At 46.8% G+C, this 19,569-nt stretch overlaps 1 protein-coding gene across 2 annotated transcripts in view; it reads right to left on the bottom strand.

The window, feature by feature from the left end:
• GJB3 (gap junction protein beta 3) overlaps window positions 1–18,955 on the bottom strand; it is a 32,574-nt gene extending 13,619 nt beyond the window's left edge. Inside the window, exon 1 of one of the 2 annotated variants that reach the window (XM_077337495.1) lies at window positions 18,730–18,955. The gene's annotated coding sequence lies outside the window, so the exon portion shown is untranslated. Of the gene's footprint in view, window positions 1–17,228; window positions 17,315–18,729 lie in introns of those variants that run through there. The other variant, XM_077337496.1, reaches the window with a different exon arrangement.
• Between the last annotated feature and the right edge of the window lie 614 nt (window positions 18,956–19,569).

The raw sequence follows: 19,569 nt of genomic DNA, 5'->3' as shown, positions 1-19,569 counted from the left end.
CATTGGACCCCTCATTATAGTTCATGGTCTTTTTAGCTTTTGCAAATGGTCATTTTTGTATTAGTGAGTTTTGAGCACAACCATGTGGATAGTGCTTTCACATCCTTAAAGAATACATCCATGCAACACAGCTTTCCATAAGTCTCACTACAATTTTTTAAAACATTTGTTTCCAGTATCGTGTTTTAGGTGGGATGTTGCAGTGAACTCTGGGCCTATCGTGGCTATAAAGCTACCCCGGTCTCCTTAGAAATAAATTAGGGCATCTTATCTAATCTAAATCAGGGCACCTAGTTAGAAATAAATTAGGGTCCTCACAATGTTTATTAATCTGGGACGAGTGACTTGAGACAACTAATTATTAGGTGATCGTTTCCTGCTGACTCACAGCCTCCCTGGCTGTTTGGAGCATCATTAGCTAACCGGGAAGCACTTTATGAGAATGCAGGTGAAGAGCAGGGGTTTCGCTTGTCACACCCTGTTTCAAATGCAGGATCTGACACTCAGGCAGGGATGCTCAGCAGCCGGGAAGGGGGTGGGGGAGGGAACTAAAGGATGTAAAGTAGGAATTAAATAAAGTAGTTCAGCAGTGGAATAGGCTGCCTAAAGAGGTGGTGAGCTCCCCTTCACTGGCAGTCTTCAAGCAAAGGTTGGATGCACACTTTTCTTGGATGCTTTAGGATGCTTTGGGCTGATCCTGCGTTGAGCAGGGGGTTGGACTAGATGGCCTGTATGGCCCCTTCCAACTCTATGATTCTATGAATTCAGGCTCATTGCCGAAGAACTAGAGTGCTTGCACTCGAAAGCTCACGCCTTGAATAAATCTTTATTGGTCTTAAAGGTGCCACTCTGTTTTTTGTTTTGTTGTTAAAACCAATACATGAGATTCAGAACTCCCGCTGCACTTTTTGGGCCTGCCCTCTTTCCTCTTGCTAGTGGTGTATGTCCTTAGACAATGTGGGCTTTAGGTCTCAGAGGCCCTTCGGCAAGTTGCCATCACTGGCCCTCCTTCTCCACTGCTGTGCCCTCCCACTATGAGCCCAGCTCCTCCTGCTGTCCAGAGACTGTGGAATGAACAGTGGCATCTACTCCTTCTCCTCATTATTGACACCGCATAGCAAATGTGGGCAAACAGGCAGTACTTACAAAGAGAAGCAAAAGAGCCAGGGTTTAGGGCAGCCCTTTTCAATCTTTTGACTGTGGAGGAGCCCCTGAAATGTTTTTCAGACTTTGAACATTTCAGACACTTTTTCAGAAGTGATGTCAGCTGGTCACTCCCTGCCACACCTCTGGAAGTGACATCACTATCCAAACCTTTAGCCCTCCTTTTGTCCCCCCCCCCTCGCCTTTAATACTGCTATGGGGGCTCCGCCTCATGTAGGCTGGAAAGAGAAGACAGCCTGGACCACCCTACTCCAGACGTCCTGCAGCCCCCCTTCAGAGCTCCTGCAGACCCCTGGTTGGGAATCCCTGGTTTAGAGTGTTGGCGTAGCCCCTTGCAGTGTGTGTGTTTTGACTGGAGGCATTTCTGCCCCATATTTACTTTCCAGTTTTTCTTCAGCCCTGCTTCCTTCTTGGCTCATCCTGCATGGTCAAGAGTGGCGGTCTCTAATTTGGATAACCAGGGTTGCTTCCCTACTCCTCCACCTGCACCCAGCTGGCTGACCTTGGGCTAGTCATAGTTCTCTCAGACAGAGCAGTTCTATTAGGGGTCTCTCAGCCCTACCTAACTCATAGCATGTCTGTTGTGGGGAAAGGAAGGGAAAGGTGTTTATAAGCCATGTTGGGATGCCTTTGGGTAGTGAAAAGCAGGATATAAAATAGCTAGCTCTTCCTCCTCCACTTCTTCCTCCCTGTCTCCCCTACCCCTTGTTTGAAACCCCTGCTTGTCAGGCTACTACCTACTTTGTTCCTACTTCTTTTAGCCTTTCTGTCTTTTGACCAAATTTCCTCACACTTGTCTGTCAACAGCATCTGGTTCTTCCTGGTTTTAATCACTATGAATTTTCGCCCAGAGCTTCCTGTCCAGTTCATTTGGTCTTGACCCAGTTCAGGACTGCTGCTACGTTCCAAAAGCCCCATCCCCCTCTAACCCTTTTCCTTACCTGGTTCCTTACCCACAATCTATTGCTTACTCTGCAACTTCTTCTCAGATTCATGCCCTTTACTTTCCTCTTCCCAACCCTCATCTCATTTTCAAGTGAGCTTTCAGTTGAGATTGAACTGATGTTCTCCACTAAGCCTAATTAGGGACCCAAATTGTTTCCCAAATGACACCGCCATATTTCACTGTGCACCTAAACAGTAGTACAGCTCATTAAAAAAAAAAGTTTCAAAACTTGCCTCCTTCATCCTGGCAACAAATGACATCATCATCTAGTAGCCAATGAGATTTGACTTCATGGCAATATCAACAAGAGTAAGAGTAGCTGGTGCTGAGAGTAAATGCCTACTCAGGAGGAATATTCTCAATAAGCATTGTTGGTCTTCTGTGACATTACTCATATAGCGAAATCCAATTGGGTGATAATGCGACATTACTAAAATGAAGTCTGATTTGGAGGGGGAAATTATACTGGAAAATGGAACTGACAAAAGAAATGCTTTACCCATTTAAAAAACCTCTGTTAAAGGTGTTTGATATGTTTCTCCAGGCCTGAGAGCTGCCAATTTAAGTTTGGGAAACCCCTAGAGATGTGGGGAGTGGAACCTGGAGGACTGGGTCTGGGATTAGGGAGGGATCTCACTGGGGCATTTCACCCTCCAAAAAATGCATTTCTTCCGGGGGGAACTGATCTCTGTTGTGTGAAGATCTGCAGTAGTTCTGGGTGGATATATGGGCATTCTGGCTGCAACATCTGTCACCCCATTGATCTCCAGGGTGGTTTTAGCTGATCTAGCTGGCAAGTCAGGCATGCCCTACCTCCCTCACCGCTCCATGTGCATCCCTCCCTAAGCTGCATGTGTGGTGGAAGAGAGTAACGATTCCAGATAGTAATTCTGGGGGATCTGCAGGCACCACCTGGAAGCTAGCAAGCCTATCTGAATGCCAGAAATGAGAGGAGGGTGCCTGAACACAGGCAGAGCAAGGCTTTCTCTCTGCAGTGCAGCCTGTGGAAAAATATTCACTGAAAAAGAAGTCCTTTCAAAACATACTGCAAAAGGAGTGATTCGTTGTGGAAGAACCCCCCCCCCCCCAAATGCATCTCTTAGCCAAACCGTCAAGTCCCTTTTCATTCACAGAATCTGGACTGGAAAATGTCAAGTTCCTTCAGCACTGGGCCTTTTGTTTCCCTACACTAGTACTGCCAGTCAGTGTCAGAGTATTTACAATTGCACCAGAGTACGAAGATGTACCTACACAACTCTATTGATTTATAAAGATGTTTTTAAAAGTTTGTAGTCTTCTTCCCTCCCTCCCTCCCCAAGTGGAGGGCTCACATCCTCTAACAAAAGAGTAAAATACCAAGGATTCTGGCATTGGACTGGCAAAAAGCAGCAGGTGAGCAGTCAGGTAGGATTAAGCAAGGCCATATAGTGATTCCTTAGCAAGGATGGTTTTGGCAGAAGAGACAATGGTTTGGGGAGAAGGACTAAGATGCCGAGTAGGAGTCCCCAGTCTTGCTGAGCTGGTGGACACTCCTGGAATTTTGAGAATGGGGTGTGGATGCCACCACAAAACAATGGCTTTGGGGTCCTGGGGCCAACCACAAAATGTAGGGTGCTTGCATGCCAAACATTTGTCTGAAATAGAGTAGGTGTAGTTGAATGAGTTCTGAAGAATCGGGAAGCTTGCTTAGGACAGTCCTATGCTCTCAGCTCAACCTACCTTGCAGAGTTGGGAAAAGCTTAGAGGGGAAAGGCATTAAGTCCCCCCTGGGGAGGAAGGTAGGGGATGTCTGGATGGATAAAGAAATAACATTCAGGTGGGAGAGAGGCAGGATTAGTTATTTTCTGTGAGGCCCTGCCAATGCTGGACAAACTATCTCTTGATCCCAAATTGGGAGCAACAAATCTGTGTATCCAAAGCCCGTGGCTAGTTGCTGTGCCATAGGCAGGTGAGCTACATAGGCTTGCCAACCTCCAGGCGGGAACACAAGGGAACAGGATCTGTCAGGGTGGCAAAGAAGCGGAAGATATGAGGAAGCAACTGCTCCATTTGAATTCTTCAGAAGAAATGTCTTTTAATCTATTTTGATTGTAGCAAAGCCAAAATGCAAACCGGTTATTACCACGTTGTCAAATGATTTCCTCGATGGCTCAGATACTTGTTATGAATTTCCAAAACTTGTCCAATCAGGAAAAACCTTATCCATCTATCATTCTCAAAAAGAGCAAAGCTAATCTTAGCATAGAAGAAAGTTATCTGGGGGACAGGGTATTTATTGAAGGATCCTCTCTAAATCTCCAATGTCCTTGTATCTTTCGCTTAACCTCCAGGCCCCACCTGGAGGTTAAGAGAAAGATATGAGGACATTAGAGATGTATAGAGGATCCTTCACGAAATACTGGCCTGGTGATCTCTCAGAAATACAGGTGAACACCAGACTACAGAGATCAATTTTCCTGTAGAAAATGGCAGATGTGATGGGCGGATGCTATGGCCCTATCACTGCTAAGGTCCCTCCCCTCCCCAAATCCTTCCCTCCCTAGGCTCCACCCCCCAAATTGCTGGGAATTTCCCAACTCAGAGCTGGCAACCCCAGCAGATGCAAGATATACAGTGAGCAGAAACTTCATTTCCAGAATTCAGGACATAATTATTGCTTGGCTCAAGAGGTAATCTCAGGATTGGCAGCCTGTCATTTCTCCCTAAGTGGCACCTGAAAGCTGCAGGGGCCCAGCCCTTCTCTGCCCCTGGTCACCCCCTGGCTCTAGGCTTCTCACCTAGCTAGCTCAGCTGCACCTTTCACAGCTGCTGGGTGCACAAATGCTTGCATTTACCAGCATCCTTCAAAAAATTTCACTTGCAATTTGTGTGTGTGTGTCTTTTGCACTTCAAGATGCTGTTAACATCAGATGCACCATCCAGCCTGTCTTGTTCTGGTCCCTTAGCCATGCTAAATCCCTTCCCTCATTTGACCCAAGTCTGCCTTTTACTTGGATTGTGAGAAAGTTTCTTTCTGAAGGAAGCTAGTTAAATTTCATGGGGCTGCTTTCCATTCTTTAATAAAGGGCTTTGTAAGCTATTAACTGGAGCCTTTCATATCCCTGGAATGCCCCAAGTGAGTTAAGAGTTTCATCTTAACTCTGCCCTGCCTGACTCTCCCTCTGCTGAGATTTCACAGGTGGCTGGTGATTTATGTTCCATTTGCTTTGGGAATGTTCTGGGGGGAAAAAACCAAACATTTACTAGACCCCATAGGATAGATCGGTCCTCGGAGTGGCAACCCTTGCCTTGATTTATCGATTTGCGAAATATCTCTGGCCCTGGGAAAGCTTTGCTGTGTCACCTTGAAGAAAGTCAGGGCATTGTGGAAGAGTCTGGAGCAGTTTTTATGAGGCCGCGCAGTCAGTCCCTGCAGACTTTGGGCTGAGCCTGTCATAACTCCTTGTTGCTACCTGTGAACTGTGAATTTGGCACTTGAATTCTGTGACTTCACATCCAGGCACAGAACCATCAGTGGTATGCAGTGCAGAGCTCCCTGGGTTATTGGTCTGTTCCCCCCTCTCATATTTGTGTGTCTTGGTTAAGTGGAATACTGGCTCAGTTAGAGAGTACAGTAAGAACTGCAGACTACGTGAGGTCTCTTGTCCTGAAACACCACCCTCCCCTCCCCTCCCCTCTCCTCAATATGCAGCAAGCTGGTTGACCTTAGGGCAGTTGAGCTCCCTCAGCCCCACCTCCCTCACAGGCTGCCTGTCGTGGGGAGAGGAGGGGAAGGAGATTGTGAGACTCCATCAGGTAGTACAAAAAACCAGCTCTTCTCCTCCTCCTCTCCTCTGCTTGCTAATGGATGTTGTTTTGAACACACCTGTCTCTGCTGCTTAACCCTAAGGGAACATCACTCTTCATTTGTGATTTACTGATTTGGATTCATTCACTCTGCCTTACCTCAGTTTTTAGACTTCTGTATTATGGATTGATTGGGGAAGGCTGCGTATGGTTTTGGCTCCTTTTTCGGGAGAGGAACAACTCGGCCCATTAGAACTATAGGACAGGTGAAAGTTCAACAGGAGCAGCCCCCCTCCCCAATCTTTATGCCAGGAAAGCTACATCTGCTAGATTAAAAAGCAGTGTCAGGCTGTAACATTTATTTACTTGAGTTACACTTGAGGGGCTTGTATTGTTCTCCTCTACTTTATTTTTTACCACAATCACCTGGTGAGGTAGGCAAGGTTGGGGGTACAGGTGACTAACTCACAGCCACCCATCAAGCTTCTCTGGCCGAGAGGAGATTTGAAGCTGGGTCTCTTGGATCCTAGTCTGTCATTCTAGTCACTATAAAACACAGATCACTACTGTTCCAGATAAGATTACATTACTTTGTGAGGTAATTCTGATTGAGTAATGTGAATATATATATATATAAACCCATTATGCCTGTAACAGGATTGGGAAATGGTGGGGAAATGACACCCATTTGCCACTCTTTAATTTATCCTGACTCATCCCCCCCCCCCTCTCCTGGGGAGGCCGGAATCCTTGATGAGACGGGAAAATCTGGGCTGTGGCTCTTTTGGCTGCAGGACTGAATATAAACATGTTCTCCTGTTAAAGATGCCAGGCTCCAGATGGGACCTGGGGATCCCCTGGAATGATAGCTCACCTCCAGGCAACAGAGGTCAGTTCCCATGGAGAAAGGGGCTGCTTTGGAGGGTGGACTCCATACCATTATACTCCATGGAGGTCCCTCCCGACCTCAAATTCCACCCACTCCTGGCTCCACTCCCAAAGTCAAGGTATTTCCCAGTCCAGAGCCAGCAACCCGAATGCCTGTGCATTTCTGGGAACGGGCTAGGAGACATACTGGTTTTCTATACACAGGGCATTTAAACAACAACAACAACAACAACAACAATAATAATGGGGCATTCCGTCACAAGTCAATACACATCTGCAATCCTCACTGTTAACTCCCTTCATGAAAACTAGTCCATTGCACAGCCTGAGCACAGAACCAGGGAAAGGCAGCTACTTGCCATTAACTGAAGACTGGCTGAAGAGGCCAGGAGATATGTGATGCTGCTCAAGCTGTCACCGGCTCACCATGTCATGAAAATCTTTACCTGCTAAATCCCTCTCTGGGCTGTTAAAGGCAACAAAGGAGGACCTGTTACACAAAGCAGCAATCCTGACTGTCAGTTTGTGCATCCATAAAGCTGGTGGTGCAGATTAGGGTAACCAGGTCCCTCCTGGCCACCGGTGGGGGGTGGGGTAGTAGGGTTGCTGGATCCACGTTGGGAAACTCCTGGAGATTTGAAGATGGAGCCTGGAAAGGACAAGGACTTCAGCAGTGTACAATGCTGTGTAGAACCCACCCTCCAAAGCATCCGTTTTCTTTAGGAGAACGGATCTGTGTAGTCTAGAGATCAGCTGTAATTCTCTCACTGTGTGTGTCTCTATCCCATGTACAAGTTGAGATCTAAACTGCATGTCTTGGATACAAGGATTTCTGCCTGCAAAATGTGGCTTTCTTACATCTCCCCTACCATGGCAGCCCAAGATGGCCCCTGAACTCTTGTTCCTGTGGGTTCCCTGATACCAAAGACGGGATTTCTAAGCCATTTCTAACTATACTGGGAAGGAGGACACAATTAACTCATGCTGCATGAGTGGAGATCTATGCACCTGCAGAAACACTGGTCAAGATTCAATGAAAAGTCTCTATTTTAGAAACACTTATCACAACATGGTAAAAAATGACTATATATATATATATATATATATATATATATATATATATATATATATATATATATACACACACACACACACACACACACATATATATGTTACACACACATGAAAAGCAGAGTAGTTTGGATCAAAAATAAGTTATTTATGATTATTAGGCAAGAACTTAGTTAATCGTTGGCACACTGAGCTATATCTACAATTGCCATTAAAAAACCCACACAAAATTCATATGATCTAAATATAGTACACATACTTTTAATCATGTATTAATCGTGTATATTAGTTATAATTTTCCTGTTCCAGACACTATTCTACCACATTGTTCTAGCCACTCTAATCAAATCCATAAATCTTTTATGTCTTGTTAGTTTAAGTAATTTGACAAGATCTCACTTTTTAATATACCAATCTATTTCCCCAGGATCTCTCTGTCTTTTCTGTATTGGATAATAATTGTCCATGTTCCCATTGATGGATTCAATATTGCTTCATGATATTCTTTGTTGCCAGCATGATTAAACAAGAACATTTCTGTTTACTAAGGAGAGCCAATATTTAAAAACTACTCTCACCATTGAAGTTTGTGTTCAACCAAAACCTTCCCTCTCCTAACTTAAGCCCATTAGAACACCACAACCTCTAGAACAGCAGAGAACACTTATTTGATTTTTCCCTTATGGTTTTATATGTATTCCATATATATTCCAGCTTGGTGTAGTGGTTACAAGTGCCAACTTCTAATCTGGCAAGCCAGGCTTGATTCTGCGCTCCCCCACATGCAGCCAGCTGGGTGACCTTGGGCTCGCCATGGCACTGAGAAAGCTGTTCTGACTGAGCGGAAATATCAAGGCTCTCAGCCTCACCTACCTCACAGGGTGACTGTTGCGGGGAGAGGAAAGAGAAGGCGACTGCAAGCCTCTTTGAGACTCCTTTGGGTAGAGAAAAGCAGCATATAAGAACCAACTCTTTCTTTCTTTCTTTCTTTCTTTCTTTCTTTCTTTCTTTCTTTCTTTCTTTCTTTCTTTCTTTCTTTCTTTCTTTCTTTCTTTCTCTCCTCCCCCTCCTCCCAATGGGGACCCAAAGTGGCTTACATTTTATCTTTACAACAACCCTGGAAGGTTTGAGTAGGCTGAAACTGGCCCAATATGCAGTGAAGGGTAGAATTGTTTTAACTGTTAAGATTTAATGATTTATTTTTATAACATCATATGTTGTGTGATGTAACCTGCCCTGAGTCTGTGGAGAAAGGGCTGGTAACAAATAATAACAATAACAATAATTCGGTGAGCTTCCATGACAAGCCCTGGATTGCCCAGATCCTACTCCAGCATTTTAGGCAATGCGCTAAATTTGCTTTTGTCAGCAGCGCTTTGCAAAGTAGGGAGACTAGAATCCTCACCTGCTAATATTTGCAGATTAGGACATTCTTAAATGCACAGGACGGGGCGTAGGCTGGGAAGATGGCAACTGGTAGCCTTCAGGTGACTGGATGTAATACATGGGAGCAGAGTATTGAGTCACTTTCTGATTTTGTATTAGTCAGGGCTGCAATCATAACTCAGTTTCCTCCTTTTGCCTTTCTCCGGTCCATATGAATGGAATAGAATTTGTATTTGTTGCAACACGAGTGAATTTGCATCCCTGTAACCTGTACTGGGGAAAGACTCATTCTTGTTTTCTTACAGGCCGTTGTGATTTGCACCCTCCGATTAGCAGGAAGCCAAGGGCACGTTATCCCGAGTGAGGCAGCGTCAATAAAGCTTGGTATTGACAGAGTGCTTTTCAAACCACTTCAGATAAACTGACCTGCGTTCTCTCCTTCCCCACTCAGCAAAGTCTGAATGCTTCTGCCCTTCGAAGAGCCACTTAAGTTGGGGGGAAGCTTCTTAGGCAGGAGGAAACCTTCTAACTTTGCTGCTCTCAGAGAGCCAGTGTGGTGTCGGGATTAAGAGCAGGAGCCTCTAATCTGGAGAGTTGGGTTTTATTCCACGCTCCTCCACATGCAGCCAGCTGGGTGACCTTGAGCCAGGCATAGTTTTCACAAGGCAGCTCTCTTAGAGCTCTCTCAGCCCCACCTACCTCACAGGGTGTCTCTTCGGGTAGTGACAAGTGGGGTATAAAAAACCCAGTTCTTTTCCCTTTTTTAAGTGGTGGGATGCAGGCTTTTGCCTTTTCTCCCCATCATAACAACCCTGTAAGGCCAACCAGGATAATGACCTCTCCCAATATGTACCGATGTGGCAGTTGTTTCCCTCACAACAGGGCCTCCAAACACACTCTGTTAAAGGCTGCCAACTTTGGGTTGGGAGATTTCTGAAGATTTGGGGGGTGAACCTGAGGAGGGCGAGGTTTGGGAGGTTATTTGGTGGGTGCATGGTACCATATAGTCTGTCATCTGAAACTGCCATTTCCCTCAGAGGAACGGATCTCTGTATATCAGCTGATACCCCTGGAGATTGCCAGGCCCCACCTGGAGGTTGGCAACCGACAGTGATAAAATCTCAAGCCTTTTTGTATGAAGCTCCACTGTTATTGACCCAGCAGGCACACTTGGGGTCCCCTGAGGAGGCCAGAGATCCTGCTTGAGGCAGTGTAAAGAGGACAGCATAATAAACTAGGGTTGCTAGGTGCCCCCAGCACTCCCGGTCACAGATGGGGGGGGGGGGGTAGGGTGGCTTGATCCAGGGTGGGAATCTTATGGTGATTTCGAGATGGAGCCTGGGGAGGACAAGGCACCATGCCATAGAGTCAACCCCCCCCTCCCAAGCAACAATTTTCTCCTGGGGAACTGTTCTGTGTAGTCTAGAGAGAATATATAATTCTGGGGGATCCCCAGGTCCCACCTGGAGGCTGGCATCCATACAATAAAATGCTAAAATGCCATAAAAGGTGTTAACGATTTCAAAAGCCCATCATTAAAAGCCCATCTAGAGCATAGCGCTATGTAAAGTAACGTTGTCACGACCTTAGATTCCGACTCTGTTGGGAATAAACTGTGGTCTATAAATATAAGTTATCCTTATGTTGCAGTTTGGAGGCTCCTGAATTCTCCCTACTGGAGGAAAGCACTTCCAGTACTGCGACAGACTGGCTGGATCCGTGCCTCTGTGAGTCCACCCAAAAGCTGATATTTAAATGGGGCCCCTCCTGAATCATGACTCTTCCTATTAGTTCAGTGTGTTCTCAACCTGGGAGTCGGGACCCCTTTTGGGGGTCGAACAACCGTTTCACAGAGGTCATGGCAGGGCAACCAGCTTGGTGGCGGGGGGGGGGGTGCTGCCACTGTTGCTGCTCCTCCTGCAGGGGCCCACGCTCGGCCACCAGCCGCTCCAGCAGTGCCTCCATCCCAGCACAGTCTCCCGCCAGCTGCTCCAGGTGGCACCGTAGCTCGGGGGGACAAGAGGCAGAACTGAACTGAGAAACCCCCAGAAAAAAACAATGTATATACAATCATGAACAATGGATCTTCATGCCATTGGTCAGTTTCGGTTTAATTTCTGTGAAAGAACCCTTGCATACTTTTATGGTTGGGGGTCACCACAACATGAGGAACTGGATTAAAGGGCCGCAGCATTAGAAAGGTTCAGAAGCACTGTCTGAGTTCCTAGCTACACCAGCTCTTACTAACCGAAATCTCATCAGCTTTCAGATAGAAGAGTAACAAAAAAAGCACCTCTGCCCTGACTCTCAGCTTGGGTTGTTGACTCCGGTTTGAGAAACTCCTGGAGATTTCTGGGTTGAATCAGGGGAGGGTCTGCAGTGGGATACACTGCCCTTGAGCCCACCCTTCAAGGCAACCGTATTCTCCAGGGGAAGGGATCTCTCTTGTAATTCTGGGGAGGGGGGGGGGTCTCCAGGTTCCACCTGGCAGTTTGAAAGTGGTAGCAAAAAAATGAGGACCCACCAGCTGACAAAAATCACAGATGATAAGAAAGCTGACAAAATGGCTATATGCAAACAAAGAATCTTCTTCATTTGTGACATAAAATCCGAAACTAGATCCGGTATTTAACTTGTTTTCAAGAAGACTCATCCTCAGTGGCTTATAAACATGTCCACAATTTTTGGGAGTTCTATTTCATTGTCCTGTATTTTTTTTTTTTGTCATACGTCTCCAGTGTAGAGTCACTTTTCAATGAATCACGGAAGTGTGGAGTCACTTACAAGGATGCGTGATTCATTGAAATGTGAATATATTGAAAACTGAGCTGTTTTGTTGGCTTTCTTCCCACCTGGAGATTAGCAACCTTATACAGAGCTTCGAGGTTGGTCGCTTAGTCCTTCTTTTGCCTGCAAACAGTCCTAGCTCTAGCTAAGCAGGGTTCATACTTGGAAAGAAAAAGAGCTGTGTTTTTATACCCTGCTTTTCACTACCTGAAGGAGTCCCAAAGTGGTTTACAAACACCTTTCCCAACAAAAATAGATAGGGCTGAGAGAGCCCCAAGAGAACAGCTCTGTGAGAACAACTCGAAGAGAAGATTCAATGAGTAGCCGTATTGAACTGAAGTAGCACAATAAAATCAGAGTCCAGTAGCACCTTTATGACCAACAAAGATTCAAGGTGTGAGCTAGTGACAAAGAATGCTTGCACTCAAAAGCTCACACCTTGAAAAATCTTTGTTGGTCTTAAAGGAGCTACTGGACTCTGATTCTATTGAGCTCTAAGAGAAGCATGACATGCTCAAGGTCACCCAACTGGCTGCTTGTGGAGGAGTGGGGAATCAAACCCGGTTCTCCAGGTCAGAGTTCACCCCTCTTAACCATACACCAGCAAGAGACCACTAAGGAGGACTCTGGAGAGGAGGGCAATGGTTAAAAACCCACCCCTGTTTCTGCCTTGCTTTGAAAGCCTCTTGCTGGGGTCACCATAGTTGGTTTTGACTTGAAGGCACTTAACATACCTAAGGAGGAATCTGAAGTAGCTCCAATTTACGTCTGTTATTTACCCCCAAGCGGGTGCTCTTAGATATGCGGCCATGGACTTGAATTCCTGAGAAATGCTACTGACCCTTGCCCTGTAGATCCTGTAGATTGCTATCTGATCCAAAGATTAATAGCAGCTTGTTCTGCAGAAACCAGCAGGTCAAAATAAGGAGAAGAATGAACACACATGAATGGCTGCAAATCAGGTGGCTACAGGAGCTGGATTTAAAAACGATCCATTGGCCATCTTGCCCTCCACAGACATTCTTAAGATTCTCACTTGGGTTTCGTCCTTGCTGGGCTTGCATTTTAAACAACCATCCTAGAAATATCCCATTTTAAGGTTGCCAGCTTTTAAAACTGGCTCTGCTCCTTTGCATTTAAGAACACAGAAGCTTAGCAGGGGAAGCTTTCCCAGTCTTGCAGACAAACCAGGTAAGGAAATGCGTCTTGTTAAATTCTGCACCTTGGCCCGCTGTTCAAAAGGTAGAAGCAGGGGGATTTTAAAAAGTTGGCAACATTGCTCCTAATTTGCTTTTAAGGACACTCCGGTGCCTGCAAGCCAGCTAAATAGCTGAACTCCTAGCCTGTACTTCTTAAATCTCTGGCTTCCAAGCACCTTGCTTCTTGACACACAGAAGCATTTTCTACTCTCACCAAAACCTGCTGGGGTTCTTAACTCTGCTTTCCCTGCATTCCAGGCAGTCCTTAAGTGGGTGTTTCCTGGTTAGGGAGTGCATTGGAGGTGAGCTGTTGGTCTAGTGCTCAAGGTGCAGTTAACCTCTTAAATGCAGTAGCCGTGCGGACCTGCCTGCCAGCCGTGTCCTGGTTGGTTTGCTCCTCCACAGGAGTGGCTTGGAGGGCCCAAAGTGAGGCCTGGGACATAGAGAATGGAACTTGGACCAGGAAGACCCAAATGCAAATCCTGTCCCTCTCCAAGGGTTCTTTCTTGATAGCTGGGCAAGTCCTTTTTCTCCTGATCTCCGTTTCCAGTGAGAGAAACCAATATATAGTGACAACCCTACCTTATGGTTGGTAGAGTGTCAGACTGCAGTCTGAGTGCCCCAGGTTCTTGCAGGGAAGCTCACTGGGTAGGGGTGCCAGAACTCCTCAACAGGGCACAGGGGAAGGAGTAGATTTGTGAGATCCAGGTTGGGAAACTCCTGGAGATTTGGAGGAAAGAGTCCTCAGGGGGCACAATGCCATAGAGTCCCCCTCCAAAGCATCCAGGGGGACCAACTGCTGTAGTCTAGAGGTGAGCTGCAATTCTGGGGGGGGGGGTGTATGTGTCTCCAGGTCCCACCTGATGGCTGGCATCCATATCACTGGGTGACTTTATGCCGCCCTCTTAGTCTAATCCAGCCTCCCTCAACTTTTTTACCATTAAGAACCCCCCGAAACATTTTACAGGCTTTGAGAAACCCCAGAAGTGCAAAATATGGTTGGGAAGCATAGCTGTGTACATGCCCACCCTGGGCCCCTCCCCTTCCCACCCCCTCCAGGTACATCACTGGCCAGTTTGGTGTAGTGGTTAGGAGTGCGGACTTCTAATCTGGCATGCCAGGTTCGATTCTGCGCTCCCCCACATGCAACCAGCTGGATGACCTTGGGCTCGCCACGGCACTGATAAAGCTGTTCTGACTGAGCAGTGATATCAGGGCTCTCTCAGCCTCACCCACCTCCCAGGGTGTCTGTTGTGGGGAAAGGAAAGGCGACTGTAAGCCGCTTTGAGCCTCCTTCGGGTAGGGAAAAGCGGCATATAAGAACCAACTCTTCTTCTTCTTTTGGGAGGAGGGGGCGGGTCAACATAGTCATATCACCTTATAAACGTTTAACAATTTTTTAAAAAATGAATTAACCCCCACCCGTTCGGGAAACCCTTCCAGGGCCATCAAGAAATCCCTGGGTTTCACGAAACCTGGTCTAATTTATGTCACTGGGTGGTTGGGAAGACAAATATGGTGAAGGGGAGCATAATGTAAAGTGCTTTGGGTATCCATTGAGGAGACAGATGGGGTATAAATGGAGTATATATAAACCAATAAGTCTGTAAAGTAGTTTGCAACTGTGTGATGTTGCTGGAGTGCTGCCATTTATTGTCTGCTGAGCCAATTTATATGCCACTTTATCTCCCCTAACGCAGAATCCCACATGGCTCGCCAACCATAGATAATCAAAAATCTTAATAAGATCGCTCAAAGTCCTATCCCTTTAGCCCAGCCACCCGTGTCCCAAAGCATCTTCTCTCAGGCTCTCGTTCACTAATAAACAAGTTTTGCATTTGTGCCGTGCCTTGTGAGTCTATTTCTCCCGCTGCTGATGAATAATGTGCTACCAAGTTGCTGTTATGGTGACTCCAGATGTTCACAACAAGAGATGAGCAGTGGTGGTTTTCCATTGCTTTCCTCTGCGCAGAAACTCCTGTCTCCCTTGGTGGTCTCCCATCTGAGTATGAATCCCGGCCAGCCCTACTTAGCTTCCAAACTTGGACAAACTCAGGCTAAGCAGGTTTGTTCTATTACTACTAGATTTAAAGCATCTCAGAACTCAAAAACAAAAGACAGGCTCAGCTACGGTTTCCAGCTCTGGGCTCGGAAATACTGGGAGACTTTGGGGGAGGAGCCAGGAGTGGGCGGGATTTGGGGCAGGGAGGGACCTCAGTGGAGTATAATGCTATGGAGTCCACCCTCCAAAGCAGCCATTTTCTCCAGGGAAACTGACCTCTGCCGCCAGGAGATGAGATATAATTCCAGGGCATCCCCAGGTTCCACCTGGAGGCTAGCATCCCTAGTCTCAGCTTGCAGATTTACCGTTAATACAGCTACACTCCTTCAGATAACGGTGCCCTCCTCTTAGATTTGTGAATGGGTGTGTGTGTTGAAGAGCGCTGAATTGTGCCTAGCGAGACTCATCATTAAGCCCTTTCTGCCACCATTAAGGCCTCTTTCCATGAGTCCTGTGATAAGCTAAACCAGACAGAGTGTCTGTAGGCAGAGAAGAGAGGGATCCAAATGTTAGATCTCTCTGGATGACTCAGGCAAGTGAGCCACAGCACATGCCCTAGAACAGGGCAAAAAAGGAACTAGGTCAGAGCAGACTGTCCTGCGCATCCTCTATGACTCCTCCGTCATCTAAATGAAGTTGATTGTAGGTTTGGGACCAGCCAAAGGAAGCACTTCTTCACCCAGTGCATCATCCACCTATGAGTCTCTTGTCACACACTGATGGCTGTTCGTAGAACATTTCAAAAGTTCAAAGGAAGGGGCAAAAGGCAGCCTTTGAGTATCTGGTGGGAGAGGATGGCTGCTGCCTTCAGGGCCCGTCAGTGTATTTCCTGAAGTCCATCTGCTTGATCACTGCTGGAACCAAGATGGAGCTTTGTTTGGGTCCAGCAGAGCCCTTCCCAGGACTTTGCAAAGGGGGTAACGGAACAAGCTTCAAGGCTGCAGGGTGGCAGGGCCATTCAACTCAGCAGTGCCAACACTGGCCATTGGCTCACACTCTGCCTCTTCCCACAAGCCAGTAGGATTGTAAGAAGTGTCAACTGGTGGCCTGACACCGATTGTCCTTGATTCTGAAAGGCCAAGTGGTCCATAAGGCACTGGGTGAGTTTCTGGGGCTCAGCTCTGCTTGTTCCTGGCCTCTAGTGGCCTCTACCAGGTGCTCCACTGCTGTTAGCAAGGGATGAGAAGGTAGGGTAATCAGAAACTCCTGGAGATCTGGGGATGGAGCTTGAGTAGCATGGAAATGTCAATTGAGATGTCAAGGCTACTTTTCTCCTCTATATTCTGGAGATGAGCTGTAATTCTGGGGGTTCCCCAGGTCCCACCTGGAGGTTGGCATACCTCCTAATGGCCCCCAACGACAGTGGTCCACTGGGACATTTCTGTGAAAGTTAAATGGCTGGTCCACTTGGGATGTTGGCCCTGGACTGTTCTCAGCCCTTATAATAGGAAAAATAAGCCCACATGTAGTATCCCCATTTTGCTCTTTGCCCACAGCAAATAGAACATGTATGTCTGGGATTGGGGCCATGAGGTTCCAAATCAATGACTGAGACCAACCCCTCCAAACATTTTGGAAAATCAAGCACTATGTCAAGCAGCCCAGTGTAGTGTAGGGGCTGGGTCAGGGGTGCCTGGTTTTTTAAAGCCTGTAGACACCTTGGAATTCTGACACACAAAATGGCTGCCACAGAGGGAAAAAACAATGGCTGGAGCTTACCTTCAGTCCCAGGGAAGACTGTTGTGCTCCAGTGGCCAATCAGAAGCTTTGCTGGGCAAAAGCCCCACCAAGCCATGCCCACTTTCTAAAAACACTTGGTGGGTTCCAGGAATGCTGTCAGTGGGTGTCTGCATCAAGGAGACCTGGGTTCAAATCCCCACTTTGGCACTGACGCTTGCTGGATGATTTGAGCCAATCATACACTTTCAGCCTAACCTACCTCAGAGGGTTGCTGTGAAGGTATAATGGAGAAGAGAATGACGTCAGCTCCTTTGGGCTCCCACGGGGGTGAAAGTCAACGCAGATCTGAAGTCAATAAATATGTGAAGTATAGAAGCAAGAATCTTGACGGGCAGGTTCACACAAATATCACCTGGTGACTTCAGCATGAAGCAATAACTGGTAGGTGGGAATGGTTTGACTGATCAGTGCATTTAGCTTGGCATGCAGAAGGTCCCGGGTTCTATCCCCAGCATCTCCAGTTAAAAAGATCAGGCAGCAGAGGATGCCAAAGACTCCCACCTGAGGATCCGAAGAGCCACTGCCAGTCAGAATAGAAAAGTCTACCCAAAGAAGAACCTGGCCTTGCTACAGAGGGTCTGACTCATTATAAGGCCGCTCAGTGTGTCCAGATTTTCAAGGGAGACATTTACATTGTCCAGAGCCAGTCACTGAGTGTATGGTACCCACCTTAGAAAAAAATTAAGGAATGCATGTTTACAACCATAAATTCACAGAATCACCATGCGTCTTCCCCCTTTTCTCAGTATATATGTGTGTGTGTGTGTATATCAATAGTATATTTCCCTATCACCTCTCCTTCTCACAAACACGGATTTCAGAATCCCCCCCTGGCCAGCAGATGTCTTTTGTTCCAAACCTCTCTCTTTTGAACACAGTATATTTCAAAAGTATGTCGCGCCACAGAACTCTGAAAACAAAACAAAACAGATTCCATCGCTCCCTAAGAGCTTTTGTGTTTTTTTTTCCACTCCCTAAATAGTGCTAGTCACTAACACTTTCCTTGGTAAGGAAAGATATTCCCAAGACCGTACCGGTGACCGGCTAGCACTCTTTTCCCAGTTTGGAAACAAAGAAAGAACAACGTCAGTGTTAAAAGCCTTGCTTGACATTCTCTGATTGAAATCAAAAGTACTTCAGCATGCTAACTTGGGCTGGCTCGTATCCAAAAGAGAGCAAGGTCCCCGACAGCCTGAATTCTGCAGCATTACTTCTGCCTTAATCTCTCCCCCCTTATTTGCTCTTTTCAGATTTCCAGTTTACAAAATCCACCGACAGGTAAGGTGAGTGGAGCAACTTAAAAGGTGAAACAGACTCTTCCTTCCTGCAGACATCAAACGTCTTTTCATTTGAACAACAGTGCCCAGCTGGGGTGGACTTGCTGCTTGGCAAGCGGATGGCCCAAATTTCTTCCAGGCCGACCCAGAGGCGCAGTGAGAAAATTGGATACAGAGAACATATGTCTCTGTGTCAAAAACACATGATTTGAACTCTGCTTGGTTGAAATGATCCAAATCCACTTGTCGGTTGTGATAGATTTTAAGCATGCTCTTACGGGAAACATTTGTCATTAACTGTGCATGTCAGGTTGATCCCTCGCTACACGTTTGTTTCAAATGAAAAAGAAATCTCTGTCTGTCTGTCTGGCTAGCTATCTTCCAAATCTTCCACACAGCACTAACACGTGAAATTCCACTTACCAATTCAGAACCGTCCTTGGTCTTCTCCCAGTTCTTTCAGCCTCAACCCCAGAAGAGCAGCAGGGAATTGCCCTGTGAGGCGAGACCAGAACCCCCTCACTGGAGGGCTTCTGCCATGAAACTTTCTCTCCTACCCGGGCAGGAGAAGCGCCGAAGGATCCTCCTGGGCTCCTCGCATTGCAATGAGCTGCCTCCTTCTCTGCTGAGCAGAGTAATGTAGGTGTGGTCTTTTTGAGGTTGTGCAAGGAGAAAGGAATCCTTTTTGCGAGTGGCAAAGGCGGGAAGGGGGAGGAGGAGGAAAGGCAGAGCAGAGTTTCACTTGGCTGGTTTTGCAGCAGATCTTGGGGTCGCAGAAGAGTGGGAGAAGGCCAGCAGGAGATGCTGGTCTTCAGAGGACTGTGGAGCAACTGTGGCATACCCCTTCTCCCCTCTTATCCTAGGATGAGGGGTCCCACATTTCCTCTGCAGATGGCACCTGCTGAATTGGCCTAGGAGAGTCGTTTGCTCTCCTAGGTCACAAATCGGGTGCTGCACAGTGTGGGTGTTAGCTGCTGCTCCTTGGAGTGCCTGATGGTATGCGGGAGAGGAGCACCCTGCTTGGGATAAGGTTTCTTCCCTTAAGAGCTCTGTAGAAGCTTAAGTGTATAGAAGCTTAGGGTTCCAGCAGAACCTGAGCAAGAATTACTGGTCTCTGCCCCAAACAGCCTACAGTCTAAATGTCAAGAATAGAAGAGAAATGGGGGGTAGGGAGCACTGGAGGTGTAGCAAGGGAGGAAGAGGACAGCTGGCAAAGGAATAGTTTTCATTTTCATTAGGAGAAGAACCTGCCCTATGGAGATG

This window comes from Paroedura picta, chromosome 5 (assembly GCF_049243985.1).
Source record: "Paroedura picta isolate Pp20150507F chromosome 5, Ppicta_v3.0, whole genome shotgun sequence".
NCBI lineage: Eukaryota > Metazoa > Chordata > Lepidosauria > Squamata > Gekkonidae > Paroedura > Paroedura picta.
This window is presented reverse-complemented; position numbering and strand designations above follow the sequence as displayed.